Below are 15431 nucleotides of genomic sequence, written 5' to 3' on the forward strand. Positions count from 1 at the left end.
GCAGCATAAAATACAGAAAATTGAAATAGCAGATCAACATCTCTCAGCAACACCATCCCCCGCACATCTCTCAACCACACCATCATAACCTCCTGCCTGCATCACTCTGCCAGACCATCTCCAGTCTGCATCTCTCACCACCTCCCTCACTTTGTGTCTCTCAGCCTCCCCCCTTCACTCTGTGCCTCTCAGCCTCCCACTCTTCATTCTGTGTCTCTGAGCCTCCCACCCTCCAGTCTGTGCCTCTAAGCTTCCCATCCTCCAGTTTGTGCCCCTTAGCCTTCCTCTCTTCACTCTATGCCTCTAAGCCTCTCACCCTTAACTCTGTGTCTTTCAGCCTGCCCCATGTCTGTTTTTGGAGTAAGTGAGCCACGCAAGTGCACATGGTGTACGCCAGACTCCTGCCCACACCGTCGTCTGCTTATGTGTAGACACCATTTGCTTGGCCCTGCCCCCCTTTGTTCCACTAGATGCATTATTTACTAGAAACAGCCCTGCCTGCCCCTCTATTCACTCTGTGCCTCTCAGCCTCCCACCCTTCACACTGTCTCTGTGCCTCCCACCATTCATTCTGTGCCTCTCAACCTCCCTCCCTTCACTCTGTGCCTCTCAGCGTGCTCTCCCTTTACTCTGTGCTTCTTAGCCTGCTCCCCCTTCACTCTGTGCCTCTCAGTCTGTCCCCCTTCACTCTGTTTCTCAGTCTCCCCCATTCACTCTTTCAGTCTGCATCTCCCTTCTCTTATTCTGTGTCTCTCAGCATCCATCCCTATCCTACCTCTGTTCACTTATAACCTGCATGTGAGCCGGCAGACAGTGAGGCCGGGCAGCACAGTAGTGAGAGTGACAGGCTCACTGGCAGCAATTTAAATATAGTTCTGGCCACCAGCCAAACAGAAGTCACTGTCCAGCAGCCAATAAGCTCCCTGGCTGCTGGTATGAGAGCTCGGATTGGCTGGCAACCAGTGCTGCATTTTAAATGCTACCAGTAAGCCCGTCACTCTTGCTACTCTCTGCCCATGTACTCTGCTGGCATCTGGGCCCTCTTGCCAGTCTGGGCCCAGGACAAAAGTCCCGATGATTGGCTCTGCATTTGGGGTGGTACCAGACATTAGGGGGTGCCTGTGCTCACCAGGCATCCCGCCTCAACGGCACGCCTATGCCTGCCACTATGTAATACTATTAGCCTCACATTGTACTGACGTTGTCCCTGTGTCATAAACATAGGATACTATAATAAGCTGGTAATTGGCTGTACAGTCAGCGTTACATCTGTCACCGGTCTTCCTGATTTGCTGAGCTGTTCTCTACTATTGTCACTTCATGTCAGTTTTCACTCCGTGCAGCCTATGTGCATGACGTCACATCTCGCTCTCCTCACATTATGAAAAATGGTTCTCACTTATCTGTTTCTCCCAGATAGTTGCACCCCATCTAATGCTGTATGACACTCACCAGCCTCCTGTCTCCCCCCGCCTCCTGCTGTACAGCTGCTTGCTATAAGCAGCAACTTCCAAGTCGGTGGAAAAGAAGTTCGGGTATGCTATACTGCTGCATACCAGCACACACTGACCACTAGACTTTACATTAACTACTGTAGGATTTTACCATAGGGTATAAAATTAACATGGGTAGTACTTAAACAAATGCTGCTGAGAAAGGTGTCTCTCTAGAAACATTAAAGTGGGGACCTTTTTAAAACATTGTTATGGTAACATATTTTGGATATGCTCCTTGTTGGAGAGATCATATTTAGAGGCAGATCACAAACTTAGCACTATTTTAGGAGTAAATCAAGATAATATAGTCTTTTAGCATGCATAAACCAGACAAAACAAAACAAAATGTTTCTATTAACTATGAAATTATACATCAAATTAAAAGTTACCTTCAATTAATTTAAAACTATGGGGAAAAACTATGGAAGGTCAATTACGGCCAAATACACTATTTATTACTGAATTACATGAAAATCATCATTGTACAATCCATTTTTTCAAGTAACCAAAATAAAAATTGCCATAAATTTATAAAGTATCACAGAAATTATATACTGTAGGTAATCTTTCCTGAATGGTGAGATTTTAATTTATTTCTACAGACAATGGGGGTAATTCCAAGTTGATTGCAGCAGGAATTTTGTTAGCAGTTGGGCAAAACCATGTGCACTGCAGGGGGGGGCAGATATAACATGTGCAGAGAGAGTTAGATTCTGGTGTGGTGTGTTCAATCTGCAATCTAAATTGCAGTGTAAAAATAAAGCAGCCAGTATTTACCCTGCACAGAAACAATATAACCCACCCAAATCTAACTCTCTCTACACATGTTATATCTGCCTCCCCTGCAGTGCACATGGTTTTGCCCAACTGCTAACAAAATTCCTGCTTGGAATTACCACCAATATATCACATCTGTATATCAACTCATTAATCCCAAATCCCAAAATCTAATCTCAAAATTGAGCCAACTCACTGCATAAAAGCATGTATATATGGCCAAGAGGTTCAATCATTGTTCAGACTAAACACCAGAATGGGGAAGAAAGGTGTCTTATGTGAATTTAATCATAGAATGATTGTTAATGACTTTGATCATAGAATGTTTGTTGGTATCATACAGTGTGGTTTGAATATCTCAAAAACAGTTGATCTAGGATTTTCACACTCAGTAGTCTTTACAGTTTACAGAGAATGGTGCACAAGAAAACACCCAGTGAGCGGACATTCTGTGGAAATCACTTTGTTAATATGAGAGATCAGAGGATAATGGAAGTTGATCGCTCGCTAGCTAGTTTTAGCAGCTGTGCAAACGCTATGCCGCCGCCCACTGGGGAGTGTATTTTAGCTTAGCAGAAGTGTGAACGCTTGTGCAGCCGAGCTCTGCAAAAAAAGTTTGTGCAGTTTCAGAGTAGCTCTGAACCTACTCAGCGCTTGCAATCACTTCAGCCTATTCGTGTCTGGATTTGACGTCATACACCCGCCCAGCGAATGCCCAGCCACGCCTGCGTTTTACCAGGCACGCCTGCATTTTACCAGGCACGCCTGCATTTTTGCAAACACTCCCTGAAAATGGTCAGTTGACACACAGTGACGCCCCCTTTCTGTCAATCTTCTTGCGGCTGTCAGTGCGAAGAAAAACTTTGCTAGAACCTGTGCACAACCACAACGGGCTTTGTACCCATACGACACGCGTGCACATTGCTGCCCATACGCATGTGTATAAATGCAGTTTTTTCACCTGATCACTGCTCTGCGAAAATCGGCAGTGAGCTATCAACTCAGAATGACCACCAATGGTCAGACTGGCTAAAGCTTAGCGGAAGGGGCAGTTACTGAAATCCATACATCAGAAAGACATCAATGAACACAATGCATATACAACCTTGATGTGGATGGGCTATAGCAACACATGAACAATCCTAGTAATTGAAAACTGAAACAACAAAGGGCATAGGCTCATCAAAACATTTCCTGTTCTAAAAAAGATTAATTTCTACTGTGAAATGCAGATGATAGGGTAACAATTCATGGACTCATCCTGCCTTGTGTCAACAGGACATCCCGGTTGTGGTGCCATGGTGTGGGGATTTATTTCCTTGCACACTTTATGGAACAATTTTAAATAATATTAATAATAATTTTATTTATACAGCGCTCCTTCTCCAAAAGGACTCAAATATCACTGTTGCTGCTCAGACTCTGAAAGAGATTTATCAAGGTTTGGAGAGCGATAAATTGCACTGTGATAAATATCAGCCAATCAGCTATTAACTGTCATGTTACAGGATGGGTTTGAAAAATGACAGGAGCTGGTTGGTTGTTTGGTACTTTATCACCATGAAATTTATGACTCTCCAAGGCTTGATAAATCTGGGCCTCTATATCTGGTGCAGAGAAGTTTTGCAAGGCTGATGTCCTTCAATAAAAAACTGTGAGGATTCCATACACCAATAAGTGCACCGATATATATCGGGGTTAACTTGCATTACAGTATGTACTGTATGGTATGTGCACATCTATTAGTGTAGGCAGGGGCGTCTCTAGAGAGGAGGGGGCCCGTGTGCAGACTCCGTGTGTGGGCTTCCTCCTCTCTCATAGCCGTCACCGCTGCTGCTAGTGCTCTGAGCGCTGTAGACTCTGGCGCAGTGCCAGAGTCTACAGCACATGCGCAGGACTCTGAAAATGGCAGCTGCGCCATTTTTTCGGAGTCCTGCGCATGCACTGTAGACTCTGGCACTGTGCTAGGGTCTCTAGTGCTCAGTGCGCTAGCAGCGACGGTGACGGCTACAGCAGAGAAGGGGGCCCACACACAGTCAGCGATGGACTCCGGAAAGGTAAGTATAGAAGAAATGGGTGCAGTGTGTGTCCCTCCCTGGACTCAGGAGCCCGTGTGCACCGCACATACTGCACCCATTATAGATACGCCACTGAGTGTAGGAATCAAGTAGAGTGGTGCTCTATGTCAGCCCTCTCATTGGTTTTTAATTATTTTATGTGTGTATGTTCTGTAGGTATGGGTTCAGTATGATTTCCAGATGAAAGGGATGCCAGCAGTCAGAATACCGATAGCGGCACCCCATCCATCAGAATCCCCACAGCCCCCTCTGAAGCACCCTAACCCTTCTCTTCCGCCTACCATAATCCTAACCCCCCCTTGTGAGTGCCTAAACCTAACCATCCCGGGTGGTGCCTAACCCTAATCCTACCTTTCCCGCTGCCTAAACATAACCCTCCCCGCTTGCAGTCTAACCCTAACCTCCCCTTCTATGTGCCTAAACCTAACCCTCCCTCCCCGGTCCCTAATTCTAACCTTCCCAGCCCTGTCCCCTAACCTTAAACCCCTTCTCCTGCCTATTTTTTTATTATTTATCACTACATTTTGCAGGATATTCCCCAAAAACTGCCATTTTCGGAGGGTACGTACAAATACTTAGTATCCCCCATAAGTACAGTACTATAGGGATCACAGCAGATATGCTGACAGCATCCGCAGCTCCCGTAGGTTTCTATAGGGGCTTCAAGGATGCCGGATTTACCAAGCTCCAGAATGCAGTAGGCTAACACATTCTTCAGATGGAGTTACCCTATAGTACCCCATGTGCTACTAATTCACAGATTTTTTTTCAGAGAGGGCCGACATCCACGTACAGTATGCACAGTGTGCATCAGGGTCCAACAGCAGGGAGCAGCAGGGCCAGCTCCAGGCCTACTAGCACCCTGAGCGAGAAAATTTCGAAGTGCCCCCCCACCATGCGAGTGCTCCTGGAAAAGTGGGTGTGGCCTCGCAATTTTATATAATCAAACTATAAATAAATATATTTTCATCGTGGGGATGAAAATCTATTTATTTATAGTTTGATTATATAAAATTGCGAGGCCACACCCACTTTTTTTTACACAGACACAATTAGCAGCTCTACATATAATGCCCACAGTAGTGTTCCATCCACATGTCTCCGGTATAGTGTCAGACACATAATGACCACAGTAGTACAGTGCCAGATACACATAAGCATGCAGTAGTGCCAAATTCACATACACCCCCAGTAGTTCCAAATACACATTATATGCCCCCATCAGTGCCAGATACACATATGCCCCCAGCAGTGCAGTGCCAGATACACATTATATGCCCCCACAGTGCCATATACACATTATATTCCCTCGCAGTGCCAGATACACATTATGTGCACCCAGTTCAGCAGTGCCAAATAGACATATGCCCCCAATTGTGCAGTGCCAGGTACACATATGCCCTTAGTAGTGCAGTGCCAGATATACATTATATGCCTCCAGCAGTGCCAGATACACATGGTATGCCCCCAGCAATGCCAGATACACATGGTATGCCCCCAGGAGTGCCAAATACACATACACCCCCAGTAGTGCCAAATACACATTATATGCCCCCAGCAGTGCCAGATACACATATGCCCCCAGCAGTGCAGTGCCAGATATACATTATATGCCCCCACAGTACCAGATACAAATTATATGCCCCACAGTGCAAGATACACATTATATTCCCCCGCAGTTCCAAATACACATTATATGCCCCCAGTAGTGCAGTGCCAGATAAACATATGACCCCAGTAATGCAGTGACAGATACACATATGCCCTTAGTAGTGCAGTGTCAGATACACATTGTATGCCCCCAGCAGTGCCAGATACACATGGTATGCCCCCAGCAGTGCCAGATACACATGGTATGCCCCCAGGAGTTCCAAATACACATACACTCCTAGTAGTGTCAAATACACATTGTATGCCCCCAGCAGTGCCAGATACACATATTCCCCTAGCAGTGCAGTGCCAGATAAACATTATATCCCCCCACAGTGCAAGATACACATTATATTCCCCCACAGTTCCAAATATACATTATATGCCCCCAGTAATGCAGTGCCAGATAAACATAGGCCCCCAGTAATTCTGTGCCAGATAGACATATGCCCCCAGTAGTGCAGTGCCAGATACACATGATATGCACCCAGCAGTGCCAGATGCACATAATATGCCCCCAGCAGTGCCAGATGCACATGATATGCCCCCAGCAGTGCCAGATACCCATGATATGCCCCCAGCAGTGCCAGATACACATGATATGCCCAAAGCAGTGCCAGATACACATGATATGCCCCCACAGTGCCAGATACACATGATATTCTCCCACAGTGCCAGATACACATGATATGCCCCAAGCAGTGCCAGATACACATATGCCCCCAGGAGTGCAGTGCCAGATACACATTATATGCCCCAAGCAGTGCAGTGCCAGATATACATGAAATGCCCCCACAGTGCCTGATACACATGATATGCCCCCAGAGTGCAGTGCCAGATGTACATTATATGCCCCAAGCAGTGCAGTGCCAGATACACATGATATGCCCCCACAGTGCCAGATACACATGATATGACCCTACAGTGCCAGATACACATTATATGCCCAACAGTGCCAGATACACATTATATGCCCCCACAGTGTCAGATACACATTATATGCCCCACAGTGCCAGATACACATGTTATGTCCCCAGCAGTGTCAGATACACATGATATGCCCCCAGCAGTGCCAGATACACATGATATGCCCCCACAGTGCCAGATACACACAATATGCCCCCACAGTGCCAGATACACTAGATATGCCCCCACAGTGTCAAATACACATGATATGCCCCACAGTGCCAGATACACTTTATATGCCCCCACAGTGTCAGATACACATTATATTCCACACAGTGCCAGATACACATGATATGCCCCCACAGTGTCAGATACACATTATGTGCCGCAAAGTGCCAGATACATATTATATGCCCCACAGTGTCAGATACATTATCCGCTAGAACAGTGCTCTATATGAGAAATAAAAAAACAACAACTACCCTTAAGGCAGGGCTTACTTCGAGTGTGTGCTCAGAAGGATCAAATTGCTTCTAGATGCACTGCTCCCTTGCAGCTAGTAGAAGAACTGGTCTGCTCTGGTAACAGTGTGCATGGGAAGGGACAGCAGCAGCATCCATCCAGCAGCCTGCCTACTAGCCTCCTAGCAGTGGCTGTGACAATGAGGGGGCCACAGCTAAACTATGTGCTTGCTGTGTGGCACCAGCGTCTGACGTCAGATGCCGGCGCCGAACAGCGCGCACATAGTTTAGATTTGGCCTGCCCACAGCACCCCCCTCCCCTCATTGTCACACAGCCACTGCTAGGAGACTAGGAGGTGGGCCGCAGGACAGACGCAGCTGCTGTAGGGACCTGACTCCAGGCTCCAATATGGCGGCGACAGCTAGCTGCACTCATTAAGTGTGGCACCCTGTTCGGCTGCTCTATTGGAACATGCCTGGAGCTGGCCCTAGGGAGCAGTGTTACACTATCATACTACGTCCTGCTCTTCACCTTGATTGGCTCTTATAGGAGCCCATCTCCTGGCAAGAGAATTTAGTCCATTTGATTGAAAATATTTATTTTCATATTGCGAATGTGGGTGAAAAATATTTATCACATCCGCATTAAAAATGTGGATTAGGATAAATGTGCCCCAATATGTTTCCACCATGCTTCTTGTCTTAGTCTCTACAGTATGCATAATCACTACATCATAATATTATATTTGTATACACTCTAAGAAAAAAGCTGCTGTGTGTGGAGGTAATCACTATTATATTGTAAGCTCATACTGAATAATTCATGGTTGTTTGTATTGGATTGTGACCTTGTTTTCCCTTTTGCATGTAATGTTTCACTTACAGTATGTAAAGTTTACTGAATATTCTTCCCTAGCTACTGTATATTATTATGAAGCTGTGACCATAATTCTACTTTTCTTCAATGTACAATAAATAGAATAACAGAGCTTAGGAACTTTTAGCCTTCAATTAAATATATTGGTATCTGTAGTCTAATAAATCCTTGTGGTTTCAAATTTGACTAAGCTTCCAAGAAAATTCTGCAAAAAAGACAGGCAAATGATTTCCTTATAGCTGAAACTTCTATCAAAAAAAATAAGAAAACAAATGTTACTTCTGAGAAGCTGACACAAGACTCAAGAAATTAACAAAACACTTGAGTTCTGAGAAACTGACAAGAACATTGTAATATTTTAATACAAAGTTCCAATGCAATTTTACTTAGAGAATAATGTCTTTTAGGGCAAGCAGATTGCACTCGTTTATTTACATTTTTAATTCTAAGTGCTCTTGGCATTGTATGCTCATCAACAAAGCTGATGTATTCCTACCACAAAGGATACAATGCCAGCTGCATACGGTTGTGGTTTTTGAAGAAAATCAGCAAACATCTTCATGTTTGATTGGTCAATTATTTAGTAATGAGGCTGCAAGCAAGTGTCTTATATTTCAATGCTTTTGGAATAGTCTGTCTTCTTCACTTTGAAATGAATGTGAAGAAAAATAGATTTCCTTCTAATTTTAATTACATTAACCATATTAAATGCTTACCCTAAGGAATTGCATTGTATGTATACAATGCTTTTTTGTTCTATAATTATTTGAGATACATAAAAGCAAATTTTCTCTGTTCCGTAATAAACATTTGCACATTTTTATTCACTGATTAAAAAGAAAAGAAAATTGTGGATGAATTGCATTTACCATGATCATCAGTATCAATTAGATCTAGAGCCTTATATTACTATGTGTTCATATTACTACTTTTGTCTTTGCAGAAGATGTGGAAGAGATGAGGATACAGATGGTGTGGTGCAGATGAGTAACCTGTAGTAAATCAATCTTGTCACTTCTTCCTTCAGTGGCAACCATCAACTCAGACCAAACCCCAGCAGAGAGGCAAGGATTTTCCAACCAAGCACAGATAATTACAGACTAAGGGATCTATTCATGAAGCAGAGAAAAGAGTAGAGAAGTGAGCCTGTGGAGAAGTTGGCCATGGCAACCAATCAGCTACTCTGTACAATTGTATAGTATGCAAATTTTAAATGTTACTTCAATGCTAATTGGTTGCCATGGGAAACTTCTCCTCTGGCTCACTTCTCCACACATTTCACTGCTTCATGAATAGACCCCTAAAGGCTGGTATACATGGGAGAGATGTGTGCTGAGCGAACAGCTCAGCACACATCTCTCCCGCCGCTCAGCACAGCACGATGTGTGCTGAGCGATGCGGGGGAGGACGGGGGCCGCTCACTTCACCCAGCGGGTGAAATGAGCAACGTGCTAGATTGGCCTGCATGCAGGCTCAATCTAGCACCGGCGATAGCGATGCGCAGGGTCGCGCATCGCTATCGCTGTGGGGTGTACACATGAGTGATCTGTGCTTAAAATCTAAGCAATCTAGTCAGATTGCTTAGATTTTAAGCATGGATCCCTCCGTGAGTACCCCCCTTAAGGGACAGATATATTAAGCCTGGAGAAGTGATAAACAAGTGATAAAGCAGTAATAAGTGCAAGGTGATAATGCACCAGCCAATAAACTCCTAACTGTATTTTTCAAACCTGTACAGATTGGCTGGTGCGTTATCACCTTGCACTTATCACTTCTTTATCACTGCTTAATCATTTCTCCAGGCTGAATACATCTGCCCCTAAATGTATGAAAAAGTATTTTTAGATTTATTCCTAATGACCTGAAATAAAGGCTAATATTGATCACTCTAATCAACTGATTAATTAGACATTCTCAAATGTACTGTTGCAATATGTGTAATTCATAATGCAGCAATGTATCACAAGAAAGCAGGTGCTGGTGTATACAAATAAATTGGTTTTCTCCAAACCAAAATCTGAGGAAGTGTTTTAGGATGTAGCTTTCCCTCTGGAAGATTAGTATAACTTCCCACAGGTACATTTTAAGTCTGTGGTATTACAAATCCCAGGCAGACTATTTATTGGCAGCTTGTCTCATATGGCCGTAGCAGATTAAAACGACACTGGCTATATGTCTTTTAACCTGTTCATTACTGAGACTTTTCTCACCCTTATGCTGTGTCCATTTTCTGAGAATATCGCACACCACATTCCAACATCGATATCACTGATTTTTTTTGCAGTACCCAAACAAATTATACAGTACCTTGTTTTTTTTTATATAGAAGACTTTATATTTTCAGAAAATGACATAAGTATTTTTACACATTCTAACATGTCATAATTGTTTTTTAACCCAAATGGGCAAAAAAATAAAAAAAATAATGTTATTGAAGTTTCAAGAAATGGAACTAAAAGCAAACATGAACACCACAAAGAAATACACAAACTTTTGGTTTTTGTTTTATCCAAAACTTAGGTAAAATTAGGATTTTGTAGGTTTTGGCAAAAAATATGCACTTAAAATAAAAATGCATTTGTGGTTTCAAATTATTGCTATCTTGATTTAAATGCTTGCTATGTGTAGGAAGAATATGGTAGCCCAGCAAGTGCAAGCATTTTCAGAACCCAACAGCCTAGTATAATGAATGAGGAATCATATTGTTTTTATTTAACACGAGTTGGGGTAGATACAGTATGGGCTTTAGACCCACCCCCATCTGTGGAAAATATTCTTGTGTACTTTTTTAGTTATTGTCTAGTTATTGCCTTGACTCTCTTCTGTCAAGACAGAGTGCTTCCTTGTGTGTGCAGACCAGTATGGGAGCAATACTGTAGGGTACAATATTCCCTATCCCTGTCTATGGAGAACTTTTTTTTCCATAAAGCATGACACTGTTGTCTGGTGATCACTGATAATCATCAGACAATGCAGGACCAGACACGTTCCTTAGGAGTGGCCATGCTGGGAGCCGACTCCTAAGGGCGGCCGGTAGCCAGCCCCAATTTTAAATCAGCTGCCAGTCCGTCAACCAATCAGAGCTCACAGACTGGCAGTAGCATGCATCTGACAATGTGGGGGCATATAATGTGTATCTGGCACTGTGGGGGGCATGTGTATCTGACACTCTGGGGGCACGACTATCTGACACTGTGGGGGGCACATGTATCTGGCACTGTGGGGACACGTGTATCTGACAATGTGGGGGCATATTATGTGTATCTGACACTTTGGTGGCAAATAATGTGTATCAGGCACTGCACTGCTGGGGGCCAGTGACGTGCGGTGGGGTGAGGCAGGGGAGGCAGAGCCTTTCCTGTCATACAGTACTAACATTTAAACCAGAGTTTTGACTTAATAAAGTATATGAGAAATACTAATAATTTGTTTGAAATATCTTCTTTGCATTATTCTAATAATTTTTGTAGCCCAAACTCTGGAGTAAAAAGTCTATGGCAAGTGAGGCAGTGCCTCACCTGCTTATCTTTTCAGCACATCTCTGATCAAAACTCACCAAATTTCCAGAAGTTTATACTGTTGGACCTGTGTATAATACCCAGATGTACCATTTGGCTCATATATTGCATGGAATTCTGGCTCTGGGGTTAGCCAGTGCCTCCTCAGCAATTTAGCTCACCGCACATCCCTGCTGGGGGCATATGTGTATCTGGCACTGCTGGGGATACATTATGTGTATCTGGCACTACTCAGGGCATATTATGTGTATCTGGCACTGCTAGGGGCATATTATGTGTATCTGGAACTGTTGAGGCATATAATGTGTATCTGGCACTGCTGGGGGCACATTATGTGTATCTGGCACTGCTAGGAGCATATTATGTGTATCTGGCACTGCTAGGGGCATATTATCTATATCTGCCATATTATGTGTATCTGGAACTGTTAAAGCATCTAGCACTGTGGGAGCATAAGATGTGTATCAGGCACTGCACTACTGGGGGCATACTGTATGTGTATCTAGCTCTGCTCTTGGCATAAGTATATCTAGCACTGCAATACTGGGGGAAAATGTGTATCAGGCACTGCTTGGGGCATATATTGTGTATCTGGCACTACTGGAGGTGTACATGTATTTGGCACTACTGGGGGCATATGTGTATCAGTCACTGCACTACTGGGGTCATTATATGTATCTGACATCATACTGGAGACATTATGTGTGAGGAACACTACTGTGGGTGTTATGTGTAAGGCTGCTAATTGTGTGTGCGTAGCGGGGGTGAAAATTTATTTATTTGTAGTTTGATAATATAAAGTTGCAAGGCCACGCCCACTTTTCCAAGAGCATGTGCGCCTTTTACGCGTGCATTGGGGTGGATCACTTCGAAATTTTCTCGCTCAGGGTGCTAGTAGGCCTGGAGCTGACCCTGTGCAGGACACATGTGAAATCTATTCTCCTATTATCACTCATATCGCTAGGGGGTCATTCTGAGTTGATTGCACCAAGCATCTTTTTGCTGCTGGTGCGAACAACTAATCTCCGCCTATGGGGGAGTGTATTTTAGCATAGCTGGGCTGCGATCACTTGTGCAGCCCTGCTATGCAAAAAAAGTTTTTGTGTAAAAGAAGACGAGCCCCGAACATACTTACCCTGTATGACGATCTCAGCGATGGTAGGGCCGGGTTTGACAACAGACATCCGTCCTCCGTTCTCCTGGACATGCCTGCATTTTCCTTACCACTCCCCGAAAACAGCCGCCAATGGACAGGTGACGCCCCAGAATGCCTTCCTTCTGTCAATCTTCTTGCGGTCGCAGCTGCGTCTGCTTTCTTTGTAACCAGCGTCGTTGCCCGGTTACCCCTGTTGCCAGGCAACGACGTGCGTGCGCAATGCGCACACCACGCATGCGCATTCCAGACCCGTTCGCACCGCAGCGAAGAACTGCTGCATGCGAATTGGTCGGAATTACCCCCATAGTGAGCAAGGTTCTCCACACACCAAATGTTAATCTCCCCTGATGAAGCAAAACTGCAAAGTATACATTGACTGCTAAACTGCATGTAGGAGGTCCGTTCAGTCTTAACACTATTATATATAATGTATTATGAACTGAGATGTTGAAAACCAAGAGGAAATTGATGTACAGTATGTATCTACTGTATGTATGTGGATGACAACAATACTAATTATGTTACTATGTGGGTGACACAACATACAATTGTGAGAATACACGTTTGGTGTGTGGAGAACCATACACACTATTAACGGACATATTTCTTAACATTTTTTTAAAACATTTTTATCACCTGAATGTATTGAAGGGTTTTTCATGAAAAACTGCACCAAATCCTTTAATGCTCATCTTTTTTAGTAACCAGATCGCATTTCCCAAACTTACTGTATAAAGGGAAATGCGATCTGGCCAAATTTACAAAAGAAAATTGTAAAACAATACCACATTGAGCCCTGTGATAATCATGCCAGCTTCAGCTGGTATATTTACAGGGCTCACTGCAGATAATGTACTTCTGCCCAGCTTTCTCTGCCCCTAGGCATAGAAAGCTGAGCAGGGACCCGGAAGTGTGATCAGTTCTTATGATCTGATTGACACACATGGTGATCGCAGTTAAAAAATAAAATTAAAAAATAAAAATAAAATCATACTCACCTACCCAGGGACCAGTGGTCGGTGCACTGGTGCAGACTGCTGGTCAATGGGCTCCCTGCTGCTCCTGTGACCCCCAGAGCAGTAAATTGATGCTGCAAAGTGGCAGCTCAATTTACAGCACTGGAGGTCACAGCAGCAGGGAGCCCCTATGACTGGAACCCTCCAGGAGTGATGATCACCAATCCCCGCATGTTGGTGATTATGATCATGGTCGGGCGGGGGTTAATAAGGGTATTTTTCATGAAAATTTGATTTGACTGCGCAGTGGCATCACAGAGAAAGAGTAGGCTCTGTCCCTGCATGAGATAATTGATATATCCGTGTGGTGTGATGTAATCAATTATTGCATTGCGGATTAGGCTGATGTTATCACAGCACATCTGCATTCCAGAAACAGAAAATGCTTAGTGTAACATTGTGATGACATGTGTATCCAATGTGTGTGGTGAGACTCAACGCACCGGGGGAAAAGGAAATTCCTTGGCCTGGAGCACTCCAGACAAAGGAATTTCCTTTTTCCCGGTGTGTTGTGGTCGCACCACACACATTGGATACACATGTGCTTGCTACATAATTCCTGGAGCACCTCCAACAGAACAGTTATTAAGGGGTCTACTTACTAAGCCTTGGATGGAGATAAAGTCGCTGGAGATAAAGTACCAGCCAATCGGCTCCTAAAAGTCATTTTTCAAACACAGCCTGTGGCATGTCAGTTAGGAGCTGATTGGCTGATACTTTATCTCCAGCGACTTTATCTCCATCCAATAGATGCAAGGTTGTGGAGAGACTTTCCCTCATACCTGGACTGCATGATTCATCTGTAGTGCAGGAATTTTACCTGGTGATCACGCTGGCTACCAGGCAATAATCTCTATGTAGGCACATTATTTGAAGGTTGTCCCTACCCCATTCCCTGAAGCCAGCTCTCTGCTAATCGCAGACCGGTCTGACAGTCCTGTAGGGAGGAAACACAATGGAAGTGCCTTCAGTGTCTCTGACTGGTAGGTAGGACTTCCAGTAGTAAGTCACTGCCAGTCTCAGTGAAGCCAATGCAGTCTCACGAACTGCATCTATATTCACAGACTCTGTGCTAAAGTGGCAGATTTTACCTGGGGGGGCTGCAGTCCTGCAGCCCATAGTCAAATTCCACCACTGCACATTACCCACCATCATATGTGGCTCAGTATCAGTAGTGAAAATATTACTCAATTTCTAAAGCCTTCTGCAAAAGAGTATCATAGTGTACTTAGGGGGACATTTACTAAGCAGTGATAAGAGCGGAGAAGTAAGCCAGTGGAGAAGTTGCCCCATCAACCAATCAGCAGCTCTGTATAATTTTATAGTATGCAAATGATAGATGTTACTTCAGTGCTGATTGGCTGCCATGGGCACTTCTCCACTGGCTCACTTCTTCTCTCTTATCACTGCTTAGTAAATGTCCCCCTAGACTACTGAGATAAATTGTTATATTTCAAAATACAATAACATCATATGAGCAATTTCAATTGATTAAT

The sequence above is a fragment of the Pseudophryne corroboree genome, chromosome 1 (genome assembly GCF_028390025.1).
Source record: "Pseudophryne corroboree isolate aPseCor3 chromosome 1, aPseCor3.hap2, whole genome shotgun sequence".
Taxonomy (NCBI): Eukaryota; Metazoa; Chordata; class Amphibia; order Anura; family Myobatrachidae; genus Pseudophryne; species Pseudophryne corroboree.